General features: G+C 40.4%; 1 non-coding gene across 1 annotated transcript; it reads left to right on the top strand.

Moving 5' to 3' along the window:
* Positions 1 to 107, top strand: LOC112083792. The gene has a single exon (XR_002897920.1). It is a non-coding gene; the product is annotated as a small nucleolar RNA R71 (small nucleolar RNA).
* The last annotated feature ends 14,016 nt before the right edge of the window (positions 108 to 14,123 follow it).

The raw sequence follows: 14,123 nt of genomic DNA, 5'->3' as shown, positions 1-14,123 counted from the left end.
AAGTCGTGGTGTGGGCAATGGTTAGTGTAGCTTCTAAACCGTTCCCAAGCTTCACTAAAGCTCTCGTTATTGTGCTGCGTGAAACTTGAGATCTGATTCCTGAGCTTAGCCGTGCGTGATGTGGAAAAGAACTTTGATAAGAACGCCAGTTTACACTGCTCCCAGGTTTGTATAGAACCCCTCGGTATATTCTTTTCCCACTGGTGTGCTTTATCACCGAGGCTGAAAGGGAACAAGGGTAGCTTGAAGCTATCTTCGGAGACGCCATTTATCTTGGTTAAGTCGCAGACCCGATCAAATTGATCTAGATGCTCGAGAGGGTCTTCTCCAGCCAGACCGTGGAACTTTGAGTTTTGCACCATATTGAGCAGGGAAGCTTTAACTTCAAAGTTGTTGTTTTGAACTGGTGGAGCTTGAATCCCAGCTCGGTATTGGTGCGCATTAGCTCGGTCATTCTCTCCAACACAGATTGGAGGATGTTGTCTCTGAACTTGGGGCGGTGGCGGATGAACATGATGGGCTTGTTGTTCATTTCTATTTGCTTGGTGTTGGTTTTGCTGAGCAAGCCGTTCGTTTCTTTGAGCCTGTTGCTGATTAACATAGGCTTGTTGTTCATTTCTTCCTGCCTGCGCCTGATTAGCCTGAGCCTGGTGCTCGGCTGCCTGAGCCTGTTGCTCCATTCTCTGTTGTTCTGCCATTCCAAGTCTGTCAAAGTGCCGTTCTCTCTCGCGAGCTCGCCTTTCTAATCTGTCGATGTTATCGTCGTATGGGAAAAGCGATCCTGTGCTCCGAGACCTGGTATTCTTGCACCTGAAAACAAAACAAGAACTTGGAAAGAAGTTAGTAAAACAAAGGAAAGAAAAGCTTGAACTCAAGAACAAACAAGAGACTAATGCTCCTACAAGTTGGCAACGGCGCCAATTGATAACTAAGAGTTTTCAGGCTCTTAGAAGGGTTATTAATCCCCTTGTCAAAGTAGTATAAGGGGTGTCAAACCAAGCTTGTAAACGAGACACTAGCCTATGTCATTTGTTCACTTAAGTCAAGACAAGATGATAAAAGTTTGGTGACGATGATTAACAGGCAAATGAGCAATAAAGTTAAATAAAAGCAGAGATTTAAACTAATCAAGATGCAAATAACAAACAGGTGATTCAGATGATGGTAATGAATGATAAAGGCAGAAGCTTTAGACAGGATATTTGACTCGGGTGCTTCCAAGTTAGACTAAGGGGCTAATGAATCATTTTATCAAGCGATTTCATTTGACTTTGAACTCAAGGCACGTTAATCTTCTCATGAAAGTATTAAACGTCTAAACTGATCCTCTTTCATACCAAAATCCCTTTTGAGAAGCACGAATCAGTCAGCAATAAGAATCGGTTCAAAAACGTCATTTAAGAGAACAAACTATCACTCTCGCGATGAAAGACTCTTAAACCCTTAACCGAGTGGTTCAGACATTTCTACAAACACTTCTGATGTGAGATATGTCTCAGATCTGAACCTCAAGTGATGTGCTTGGATCCAGCTTAGAGATCTCGTCGGTTAAGGAATGAAACATGCAAGACTAGACACCTAAACCCATTAATCCACCTTGAAAGCACCCTAATCTACCTATCTAAAGCCGCTTAAACGACTACTCACTGATCATAACGAGCTCACTAAGTCCTTTGCAAGACGTGTAGCTAGTCATGATAAGGAGTTTGATGTTGGATGATAAATGAAATAAAGAAAGAACAAGATTCTGATGCAAAAACGAGATATCGGATTAGATGAATCAAGTTTCACAAAAGAGGCAAGTTCTTAGAGCTAAAAACAGATAAGAGATAAGATAACTAGGTTTTTAGTCTCAAAATATATTTATAGCAAAGGGAAAGTGTCGCGGGTCAGCCCGGAACAAACCGGATACTGAACCGCCTTCTTGGGTTGATGGGTGAGTGCCACGGTGTGTCGGAAAGTGAAGCCGAGGTCTTCATGACGAGGCGTGCACGTGAGTCAGGATCCAGATGAAGATCTCGTGAAGAACACGTCAAGAACATGCATGAACCCTAGTCTTTGATCTATCCTCACGTGTATGTTCTTGAGCCATTCTGTTCTTGATTCTGGGTTCGTGACAAGGGACCTCGGGATAAAATGTCGAGGGGTCATGATGTCGAGGTGCTTGGGAGAACACAGTCCGGCATGCACGCCGAGGTCATTACACCGAGGTGTACTTTCAACACTTAGTCGTTTCCAGCTTCAGTTCTTACGTATGCATGCCTCGATCTAACCATGCCAAGGCTTTGGCACGAGGTCTAGTCTAGAATACTTCCAAGATATGAGCCTTGACTTGAGTGACGCCAAGGTAAAGATACCGAGGCTTGTGAAAATACTTAGCGCGTATCGCAACTCTTTTAGGCTTGTATCGACCATGTCACCTTCCGGAAGCAGTAACTTTCAGCACACGACTCCAATTTCTCTGGGACCAGTTCCACAGTCAAGATCACTCAACAAGCTCGAACTTTGGTGAAGAAACCATCGGAGCTTGGGGAGTGGAAGGCTTCCTGGATTTAACATCTTTGCGCCGCATTGAAATCACCGGAAAATAGACTTTTAGACCGATGTGAACTCCGGAGACCCTATCTTCCAAACCTTTGCTCCGAATTGAGCGATTCAAAATGCTCTGAGAAGATCTTCCATGGATCTCGAACTTTGGTGAAGACCGGGTAAGCTGGTTCGGTCTGGAGGGGCTCCGTCCGCCATGATCTTTGAAGTTCGCCGTTCAGTTCTCGGGTACGCGCAATGCTGGTGAATGCTCCGGAAGCCATATCTTTCTCTCCACTGGTCCGAATTAGATGATTCCAACTGTTCTGGAATCTTTGCTTGATTATCTCCAACTTTGGTGAAGACCCCGCCAACTGATTCGGACCGGAAGGTTCCCCGGATTGCTGATCTCTGAATTGCGCGGGCAAGGACAACTTTTGGTCGTAAAAATCTTCCCGCGGTAAGAAAAATGGCCGAGGGCTGTGTACCGCGGTAAGCTTTTTGGTCGTAAAAATTCTTGCCTCGGTCAAAAACTTGTCCCGTGGTATTTTTGCACTCGATACTCGATTCTGGCCGATCGGTAAGGTTTTTGGCCGGTAATGAGCGTCCGGTAAACATTTTGGCCGAGGTTTCCGACCAGCCGGTACGAGATTTGGCCGAGAAATTCCTCCAAGCGGTTTTCACCATTTTTGACCCTTTTCTTTACTATTTTCTTTTCTGTTCCTCTTCTTAGGCTCCAATTGGTCTCCAAAGCTCCTGATAAAGACTTCAAAACATGCAAAACTCTTTGGGACCTAATGCAAGCCCTAAGTCCTATTTTAACGCCTAAAGAATCAATTTACATGAGAAAACACATGATGAGGACTCTATAATGCAATCTAAATGATGTAAAATATAGACATATCACTAACTAAAGACAAAAGTAAAGACAAATATATGTAAAACTACCTAAATGTATGCATGAGACTCAATATTTGGACAAAAATGCAATCGTAAACATGACAAAATATGAGTATATCAACTCCCCCACACTTGTCATTTGCTGGTTCTCAAGCAAACAAGAACAAATGAGAGAGAGAGGTTGAATGCATGGGAGTTCATATTTCCTTTGAGAGAAGTGACCACTAAGAGAATTTAAGTTCATGCTCAATATGCAATACTTTGGTGTATCAACTCAACAGTAATCTCCACAAGTTCTCCTATTCTTCAACTCTTTAACATTCATTAAGCTTTTTACCACGTGGATCAAATGATGCTATGTTTAAACAAACAGAGTTTGGCTAGGGTGAGGTTATGAGACTAAAATGATCTCATCAATGCCTGAGTGGGTTCAATGCAGCAAAATGATCTCTCTATGAATGACCAAACTTTGGCAGACTGCTAAAGGTAGAAGGCAACCTATGCATACAAGGGCAAGGACTCATCCCACCCCACACTCTACTCAAAGTTTCCTCACTTGCTTACTTTTCACACTCCTTCTTCTCTCACTAGGGGATTCACTTTTCCTTTTCATACACAAGTCTTGGAGTTCAAACTTTCCATAGCTCTTTTTCACTTTCTTTTATAACCTCTAACCTCTTTTTCTTTCTTTTTAAAACATTTGAGCTCTTCGGCTTCTTGATAACACCGTATTTTGACCACTTTTATGGATCGTTTTGAAATACTTTTTCTATGTTTTTAATTGCTTTTAAGTACTTTTATCACGTTTTTCTAGTATTTGTAGTTCCAAGACTCTTTTCAGGTAACTTAGGGAAAAGCTTAACAAAATGGATAGAAAACCAGATTTCAGCTCAGAGTCAAACCGTCAGAAGTTCACCCCTGATTGAAGGCCTTCTTACCGTCTGATCCAGCTCAAATTTGGAGACCTTAAAGATGGAAGTATCAGCTTTCCAGTGCACTTTACAGCTCGGCAATCCAAAGGTTCAATCAAAAGATACACGAAGAGCAAGATGTCCCGTAAACCAGCCGGCAAGCACTTCCACCCGCGGCCAACAAGCAATTTCCCGCGGTCAGGAGCATCCCGACCGCGGCAAAACACTCATTCCCCGCGGTCAGAGCACTCCCGACCGCGGCAAGCCAACTCCGAGCCCAAAAGCCCATTTCTGAAGCCCACAATGATTCCTTCATTTGGAGAAACCCTAAGTGACGTCCAGAGAGGTCTTGAACACTATAAATACATGTCTTAGGAACCCTAATCGAATAGCATATTCTATCTTTCTTATTGTTTTAGAATACTTGTTTTGCTTTAGCTTTTAGGGAGAGAGAGATTTGTTCTCTTGAACCCTTGTTCTTTCTTTTTCAATTTCGGTTTCTATTCTACTTCTTAATACTATGCTTTTGATTTCGTTCTTTATGTCTGAGTAGTTTTATTGTTGGGATTAAGGGATTTTCGATGGGGATTTCTATGTTCGATGAGGATTCCATGAGCTTTTGAGCCGAATCTTAGAACTTTTTCTTCTGAATTCGTTTCTACTGCATGAGAGTAGCGTCATGAACTACAATCTAATCCAGATGCTTGGTGACACGAAAGTGTTCATCAGGTATCAGATCTAGTTTGGGAGAGCAAAACAAACATAGGAGTGGAAACCTACCTATGGGCGATTTGTGAATTAGGACGAGTCTTAAACATAATGCATCTCTTCTCTTCCAGGGCCAGAGTGGAAACCTACTGGTCAGGGTTGAGAGAGATAGTTGTCTATGATCACGACAGTGGCGTATTCATACGTCCGTGACTCCAGTTCGAAAAGTTTAAGCTAAGATCTTATCGATTTACTCTCTAGCAATGTTTTGAATCGTTGGTACCCTTGAGAAAACTTCCCTGAACTCCAACGCCTTCTTCTCCATTGATTTACACCGATTTTCTTTAAAGCTTTAGTTCAATATTGTCTTTCCTTTTTACTCATTTTCATTTAAGCATTAGAATATCCGTTTTTATCATTTTTAGTCATTTTCATTAAGTTTAGTTATTACGTCATTTAATTCTCGTATTCTCTTTTAATATTTCGTTTTTACATTTCAAACACACTACCAAACCCCCACTTAACCGTTTTTTTTCTAGACTTCCTTACTTTAACTTATTTCAAAGGCTTTTTGCAGGAAAAGATCCTCCTTCCCTGTGGATTCGATACCTAAGTACTACAGTCGATAAGCTGTGCACTTGCGGCTATTGATTTCAATTAGGGTAAAACTTGACAACCCACATTCAACACCACATCACTTCTTTTCCTTTCTTTTCACTTAGAGGCTAGACTCTTTGTTTTCAAAACACTAGAGCTCACTTTCTTTGACTCAAAACACCAAGACTGATTTCTTTTCTTTTTCTTTCCCCTAGTTCTCACCATTCTCCTTTTATTTCCATTGATCTCTCCACAGCAAGTAATGGAGACTTCTCAACTAGATCTGTAGAAGATGCTCACGTTTTCATTAAAAATTTCGCAAACAGCATCCGAAATCAAGTAACCTTTGGTAATTCTGTACTTCCTGAGAAGAAAGAAGAAATTTCGGAAGTTATCTCCATCACATAATGAGTCATCTTGGATTGCAACAACCAAATAAGGTACACAATACGTGTAACTTTGACGGCTGGGACAACCCAATGGATTCTTATGATCAAGGGATGGTTAACACTGCAGAAGTCTATCAAATTCAAAATTTTCCATTCGTTTCTGATCACCGCGGGTCCATTCATTCGGACCGCGGCAAACCAAGCTTTCACCGCGGGCGTGATGATGCTGACCGCGGCCAAGACATGTTTCACCGCGGTCGCGAGCCTTCTGACCGCAGGAAAACGTCTTCCCAACTTGCCTGGAAATCACCTTCCGAACCAATCTTGGCTAGTCAATCTAATCCTATTTCATATCCTAGTTTTCCCTCTTCTGAAGCTGAAAACCTATACAAAAGAATTCTAGAGCTTGAAAAATCTAAATCTCAAGAGATTAGTGATCTTATATCTGAACTAAAAACGATGCAAGAGGATTTCAATGAAAAAATTTTCACCCTCCTTAGCCTGATGATCAAAACTAATTCTAAGAACTTAGAAAATTCTGAAGAGGAACCAAGTGAAAATTCTTTCGAAAACTCAAGTGAAGCAGATCCCTCCGATCATGTGAAAGCTATCACACTTAGGAGTGGATTAGCTTACAAAGAGCCTGAATTTCCTAAAGATCCCAAAGATGAGGAAAAGGGTAAGGAAAATGAGAAAGAAAGAGAAAGAATCACGATTGGAGACATTGAAAGAGAAGTGGTAGGAGAGAAGGATGGAGAAGAAGTAAGTGAAGATTCATCCCGGGAAATTCTCGGAGAAAACCCGATTCCACCTCCACCAAATCGTGTCTATAAACCTAAACCTCCATATCCTAGATCCTTAAGAGCCCCTAAGAAGGAGAAAGAAAAAGCTAAGGTGAAAGAGTTGATCGATCAATTAAATGTGAGATTACCTTTCGTAGAAGCTTGTGCTATGATTCCTGCTTTAAGAAAATACATGAAGGGTATTTTAACAAATTCTTTAACTCTTGAAGAAGGCGTTATGATGATAACCCATGAATGTAGTTCTATCCTGCAAAGCCGAATCCCTGAAAAGAAAAACGATCCTGGAAGCTTCGTACTTTCATGCACCATCAATGATGTAGCTTTTGAGTGTGCTCTCTGTGATTTAGGTTCTAGCATAAACATGATGCCTCTTTCAGTAGCAAAACTTTTAGGACATCACACTTTCCAGCCCACTAAAATCTCCTTAGTATTAGCTGATCGTTCTGTTAGACAACCAGTAGGTATCCTAATAGATGTTCCTGTTGAAATCGAAAAATGTTCCATACCCACCGATTTCATAGTTCTAGAACTAGATAGAGAACCTAAGGATCCACTTATTTTTGGAAGACCATTCCTATCTACAGCCGGAGCCATAATCAATGTTTCTGAAGGAAAAATCGACCTTCATCTAGCCGGCCTAGTTATGCAATTTGACATGAACAAAAGTTTCGATAAACCGACTTTGGATGGCAAAATTTGTTGGGTTGATGAGTTAGACAGAATTATTGAGGAAGTCTATGAAGATCTGCTTCTAGACGACCCTTTAAATGTCACGCTCTCACCCGCAAAAGACGAACGCAATTTCCTTGAAGAAATTTTGAGTGAGTGCGCACGTATGCTTGATAAATCCGAAACTTATAGGAAACCTCTGAACTATCTAGATCTTAAGGACCAAACAAACATTCCTACACCTCCTAAAGACACTGCTGCAGCAATTAATGATCCTTGGAGCGAGCTTAAGCCCCTAAAGTCAAGCTTAAACCTCTTCCCGTCGGACTTAAGTACGCTTTCCTTGGACTAAATTCTACTTATCCTGTCAAAATAAACTCTGGTTTGATGGAAGAAGAAACCACAATGCTGTTGACTGAGCTGAGAAAGCATAGAAAAGCCTTAGGATATTCACTTGATGACATACCTGGAATTTTTACAGATCTTTGTATGCACAAGATAAATCTAGAGGATAATGCTAAAAACTCAATCGAAAGTCAAAGGAGACTGAACCCTAATCTCATGGATGTTGTCAAGAAGGAGATTATGAACCTTTTAGAAGCTGGAATAATCTTTCCTATCTCAGATAGCACTTGGGTTAGCCCAGTTTATGTTGTTCCGAAGAAAGGAGGAGTCAGTGTCATTAAAAATGATAAAGATGAAATGATCGCTACAAGAACAGTAACTGGACATCGTATATGCATCGATTACCGGAAACTGAATGCAGCAACTAGGAAAGAACATTTTCCACTTCCCTTCATAGATCAAATGCTAGAAAGGTTAGCTAATCACCCCTACTATTGCTTCCTTGATGGATACTCCGGATTTTTCCAAATTCCTATTCGCCCGGAGGATCAAGAAAAAACGACATTTACCTGTCCATATGGCACATTCGCTTACTGACGTATGCCTTTTGGATTGTGTAATGCACTTGCTACCTTCCAGTGGTGCATGATGTCGATCTTCACAGACTTTATTGAAGATTTCATGGAAGTATTCATGGATGATTTCTCCGTCTATGGATCTTCTTTTGAGAAATGCTTGGCTAATCTTGGTAAAGTTCTGCAAAGATGTGAAGATAAGCACTTAGTATTAAATTGGGAAAAAATGTCACTTCATGGTACGAGACGGTATCGTGCTTGGGCACAGAATTTCGGGAAAAGGAATTGAAGTTCACAAAGCTAAAATCGAGGTCATGAAAAGCCTACAACCACCCACAAACGTAAAAGGAATTCATAGTTTCTTAGGACACGAAGGATTCTACAGGCGATTCATAAAAGATTTTTCTCAAATAGCTAGACCTCTTACGCGTTTGCTTTGCAAGGAAACAAACTTCGAGTTCGATGATGAGTGCTTAGCCGCGTTTCATAAGATCAAACAAGCCCTTCTCTCCGCGCCAGTCGTGCAAGCACCTGATTGGGAACTCCCATTCGAAATCATGTGCGATGCAAGTGACTATGCAGTCGGAGCAGTGCTTGGCCAATGAAAAGATAAGAAACTGCGCGTAATCTACTACACAAGCAGAACTCTAGACGAAGCTCAATGCAATTATGCTACAACAGAGAAAGAACTTCGAGCTGTCGTATTTGCATTTGAGAAATTCCGTTCTTATCTTGTAGGATCTAAGGCAATAGTTCATACTGATCATGTTGCAATCAAGTATTTAATGTCTAAGAAAGACGCTAAACCTCGGTTGATAAGATGGATCTTCCTACTGCAAGAATTTGATATCGAAATTCGAGATCGGAAAGGAGCAGATAATGGAGTTGCAGACCATCTTTCACGAATTCGAGTTGAAGAAAGATTGCCTCTAAATGATAGTTTGCCTGAAGAAAACATATATGCAGTAGATACTACCCCCACCAATGCTAATACTGCACCACCACGTCAACTCATGCGACGAGCAGATGCTTTCAACACCCCATGGTTTAGGCACATAGCGAATTACCTAGCAGCAGATGTAGAACCACCACAATTCTTTGGTTATAGGAAGAAAAAGTTTCTGAAAGACGTAAGACATTATTTTTGGGATGAACCCTATCTCTATAAGAGATGTGCTGATGGGTTATTCCAAAGATGCGTGGCTGAAGAAGAGATGGAAAGAATTTTATTCGGATGCCATAGCTCGTCTTACGCAGGACATTTCCCAACTTTCAAAACTGTTTCAAAGATCTTACAAGCAGGTTTTTGGTGGTCTACTTTGTTCAAAGATACTCAAGCTTATATATCGCAATGTAATAAATGCCAAAGGATGGGTAACATAAGCAAAAAGAATGAGATGCCACAAAATTTTATTCTCGAAGTCAAAATTTTCGATGTCTGGGGAATAGATTTTATGGGACCATTTCCGACTTCTTTTGGAAACCAATACATCTTAGTAGCAGTAGACTACGTTTCTAAGTGGGTAGAAGCAGTCGCTAGCCCCACTAATGATGCGAAAGCTGTCATGAAGCTGTTTAAATCTGTTATATTCCCGCGTTTTAGAGTTCCTAGAATTGTGATAAGCGACGGAGGATCGTATTTCATCAACAGAGTTTTCGAGAATCTTCTTAGAAAGAATGGAGTTACACATAAAGTTGCTTCTCCATACCATCCCCAAACAAGCGGTCAAGTAGAGATCTCAAACAGAGAAATCAAGTCGATTTTGCAGGAAGCTACTGCAGTTCATCGCAAGGATTGGTCTACGAAACTTGACGACGCATTATGGGCATATCGAACAGCATTCAAGACGCCATTAGGAACAACACTATTCAACCTAGTTTATGGAAAAGCATGTCACCTTCCAGTAGAACTCGAGTATAAGGCGCAATGAACTATTAAGGAGATGAACATGAATCTGAAAACAGCTGGAGAAAGAAGACTACTTCAACTTCATGAGTTAAAAGAAATCCGACACAATGCTTACGAAAACTCGAAGATCTACAAGAAGACTAAAGAATATCATGATAAGAAGATTATTCATAGAACTTTTGCTCCTAACGATAAAGTTCTTCTTTTCAATTCTCGTCTTAAGCTTTTTCCAGGAAAATTACGATCAAGATGGTCAGGACCCTTCACGATAAAGGAAGTCAAGCCATACGGAGCCATAGTCCTGTGGGACAGAACCGGAAACTCATTTACAGTGAATGGACAGCGTGTAAAGCCATATCTGGCTGAAGAAAGAGAAGACGAAAGAGAAGTGATGTTTTTGATTGATCCATCATCGGCCAATGATGAAGTCAAGGAGTGTCACGACCCCGGTTAAGTCTAATCGGGCAACAATGTCAAGCTAATGACTTGAAACAAGCGCTTAGTGGGAGGCAATCTATTTCCCTTTGACCTTTATTTTCTATTTCCATTGCTTTGTTTCTGTTTCATTTAATTTCAGGCTTTCAATAAGGAAGAACAAACAAAAAAGACGAGCAGCACTCTCCAGCACGATAAGTTCACTTAAACATTTTGACTTTTCTATTTTCTTTACCATTCTTTCCAGATTTATCACACTGAAAACAGTGTGAAATAAGTCTGGGGGAGGATGTTCATCCGTTACCAATGAAATTTGAATTGTTTTTAGTTTGTTTTGGACATATAAAATTTTTCAAAAAGTTTTTCATAAAAAAATTTCAAAAATCGTTTCAAAAAGTTTTCAAACCAGGAACACAATAAATAATACTATGATGAATTAGACCAATGTGCTTCTACGCTATTTCCTCGTTTTTTGCTCTTTTTGTGATTTAGGCCTAGACTAGGCGATAGCTAGAATACTTGCATTACGAAATCCCATCAGAGGACTTCTATTGATGGAGATTCTTTCTGACAGGATATACTAGCTCATTTAATCTGGACTTAATTGTGACTTAATTTTCTCATTAAGCGTCAGATCAGGGAAACAAATCATACATTCAGGACTCCTTTAACCGTTTACCACTCTTTGTTGATCTTGAATGGCTAGTTCATCTTTAGCTAGTTCCCCACCGAACCTAACCTCTTTCAAACCACATGCATTCTTGTTTTTCATTGTCCTATATGCAGATATGTGCAAAAACGTCAGAGAGAAAGAGGATCAATGCGGTTTTCAGTAACCGAAGACGGAGTCCTGCGATTTTAGTGGAATGACTCAACAAAAGGAGAAAACTCAGTTTTCCTTGGAGAAACTTCAAAATCTTGGTACAATTTCGTCCCTTAGACTTTCTCTCTATAAAAGGTTGTTTCCTCTTATTAAAAAAAATAAAAAATAAAAAATAAAAAAATATCCAAAAAACAATATTGAAAAGAAAGGAAATTTAAAACCTTAGAAAGTCTAGGAGGATTGAATTTCATCGTTGAGGCAAGCCAGAGTCAGATTATATAGAGTTTTGGAGATTACCTTTATGATTCCCGGAAAAGATCTAAGTATGGGGGAACAGCTGTTTACAACAAAGGAGGAAGATTATGCAACAACATTTGGCAAAAGAGAAGTGACTGAAAGTCTGCGGTCATTAACAGGTCCTTCTCTCTCTTGCGGTTTTGCATAATATCTTGCATCCTCTATATTCTTCAGGTAACCCTAAACACCTAAGCTCCACCACTTAAACAGCCCTTAATGCCAAACGCCGTCTACCCTGAATAATGTCTTTGATGAGAATTCACTACTATACTTAATAAATGTAGAGAGCTAGTTGACTGGAAGTTAGATTTAAGTGTGTAGATTTTTCGCATGACGGATTAACGGACTAGTTTGCTTGTATTTTGGTGAGAATTTTCTAGACTAGATCCAAATAGATGTTTCACGATAAGTTATGGTTTAGAAGGACGGTCACTGAGATGTTGTTTAGTTCCTGCGATTTTTCAAAAATTTCTTTCCTGACTTAAGTTTGTTTGAGGACAAACAAAAAGGTAAGTATCGGGGAGTTGATAACACCGTATTTTGACCACTTTTATGGATCATAATTATGTCTTATGCAGGTGTTTTAACTCTGTTTTCAATGATTTTTAAAGTTTTTTCAATGTTTTAGAGTTTCAAAAGACTTTACAGGAAACTTGGGCAAAAGATATGCAATTTGGAACAAATGAGCAATTTTGGATAAATGCAGACCGTCAGAAGTATGACAAGCGATGAAGACATTCTCACCGTCGGATCACCCCCAAAATTTGAGAAAATATAGAGGATCCAACCAGATTTCTAATGCACTTGGTTTGGAGACAATCCAACGGTTAGATCTTCAGATAATCCCGATGCAAGAATGACAGAAAATGCAGTTCCGGAAGAGAGTCGTGTGCCGGGACCGCGGCCAACACCTGTTTTCCCGCGGGTAGAGCCACCGCGACCGCGGAACTTGGTCGTTCACTTCCCAGACGACTTAATTAAAGCCCAGATCAATTCCTTTCGTTATTTTTGAAGCCCTAAGTGTCCAGGACCTCCCCAAAAGCTATAAATACTCTCTTTAGGTCATTCTAAAGAGGGGAATCGAAGGAGAGACAAACTTACAGAGAGAGACAGAGATTTTCGTGTGAGAAACCCTAGGAGGCCGCCGTTTTTGAAGGAGGAGCCGCCGCTGGAGGAAGACATCGCACCTCCATCTGCTTCTCCGTTCTTCGTTTTTCTTCCCTGTTCTCTTTAACTTCCTGCACTTTAAATTTTGTTTATGATGCTTTGTTAAAATATGTTTGAGTAGTTACCCAGTTGGGTTTAAAGGGATTGTTCAAAGGGAATTTCATGTGTCTTTGCTTATGAATCGATGGATTTAGGATTATTAATCTTCTAGATGTTCTTCGTTTGCCTTTAATCTTACTGTGTGATTCTTTGCTGGCCACTTAGAAGCCGATCTGATATGATATGTTGCGAAAGTTTTCATTGATTGTCTGAACTAGGGTGAAACGAGCAATTCTTCTATAGGAGTGGAAACCTACCTGTAGTTGAGTTGTGAATATTGATGAGTCTTGTTCTGCTATTGCATCTTCTCCCTTCCAGGATCAGAGTGGAAATCTACTGATCAGGTTTGCGAGAGATAGTTGGTTAGTGCTGCGAAAGTAGGCTATTCATACTTCTGTGCCTCGAGTTCTAGAACATACGTAGTTGATTACCTTTATCACTTGTTTAAAATCGACCTAGCATAGACCATGAATCCCTGCGAAACCCCTTGAGCCCCAACGTTTGTCTTTCATTGCTTACAACCTTCGATTTAGCTCGCTTTCCATTCGCTTGTTCTTTGCTTTCAATCGCCTTGTTTAATCGCTTTTTAGTTGCTTTACTCGCTTTCGTTTTTGTCAATTGCTTTTTAGTTTTTAATTGCTTTCTAGTTTAGATTTAGTGACAACCAAAACCCAAAACCAAAACCCAAATTGTTTAGTTCTAATCTGATTTAAGCATAGCCGTGAATTTGTACTGAAACAACTAACTCTTTGTGGATCGATACCTTAAGTACTACAGCGCACATCTGTGCACTTGCAGACATTTAGGGGTTATAAATTTAAAACCTGAAGCTTAGTAGAACGAAAACAACAACCCCGCGTTTACACTCGCATCAAGCACCGGTCACACAAGAAGAAGTCGGTGAAAGCTCAAATGCAAGGAATCCCGAGTTCCCACCAGGCAAAGAGGACTGGATCGATCCGGCCACGGT

The sequence above is a fragment of the Eutrema salsugineum genome, unplaced genomic scaffold (genome assembly GCF_000478725.1).
Source record: "Eutrema salsugineum unplaced genomic scaffold, Eutsalg1_0 scaffold_6, whole genome shotgun sequence".
NCBI lineage: Eukaryota > Viridiplantae > Streptophyta > Magnoliopsida > Brassicales > Brassicaceae > Eutrema > Eutrema salsugineum.
Note: the sequence above shows the minus strand (reverse complement) of the source record. Positions and strands in the feature narration are given on the sequence as shown.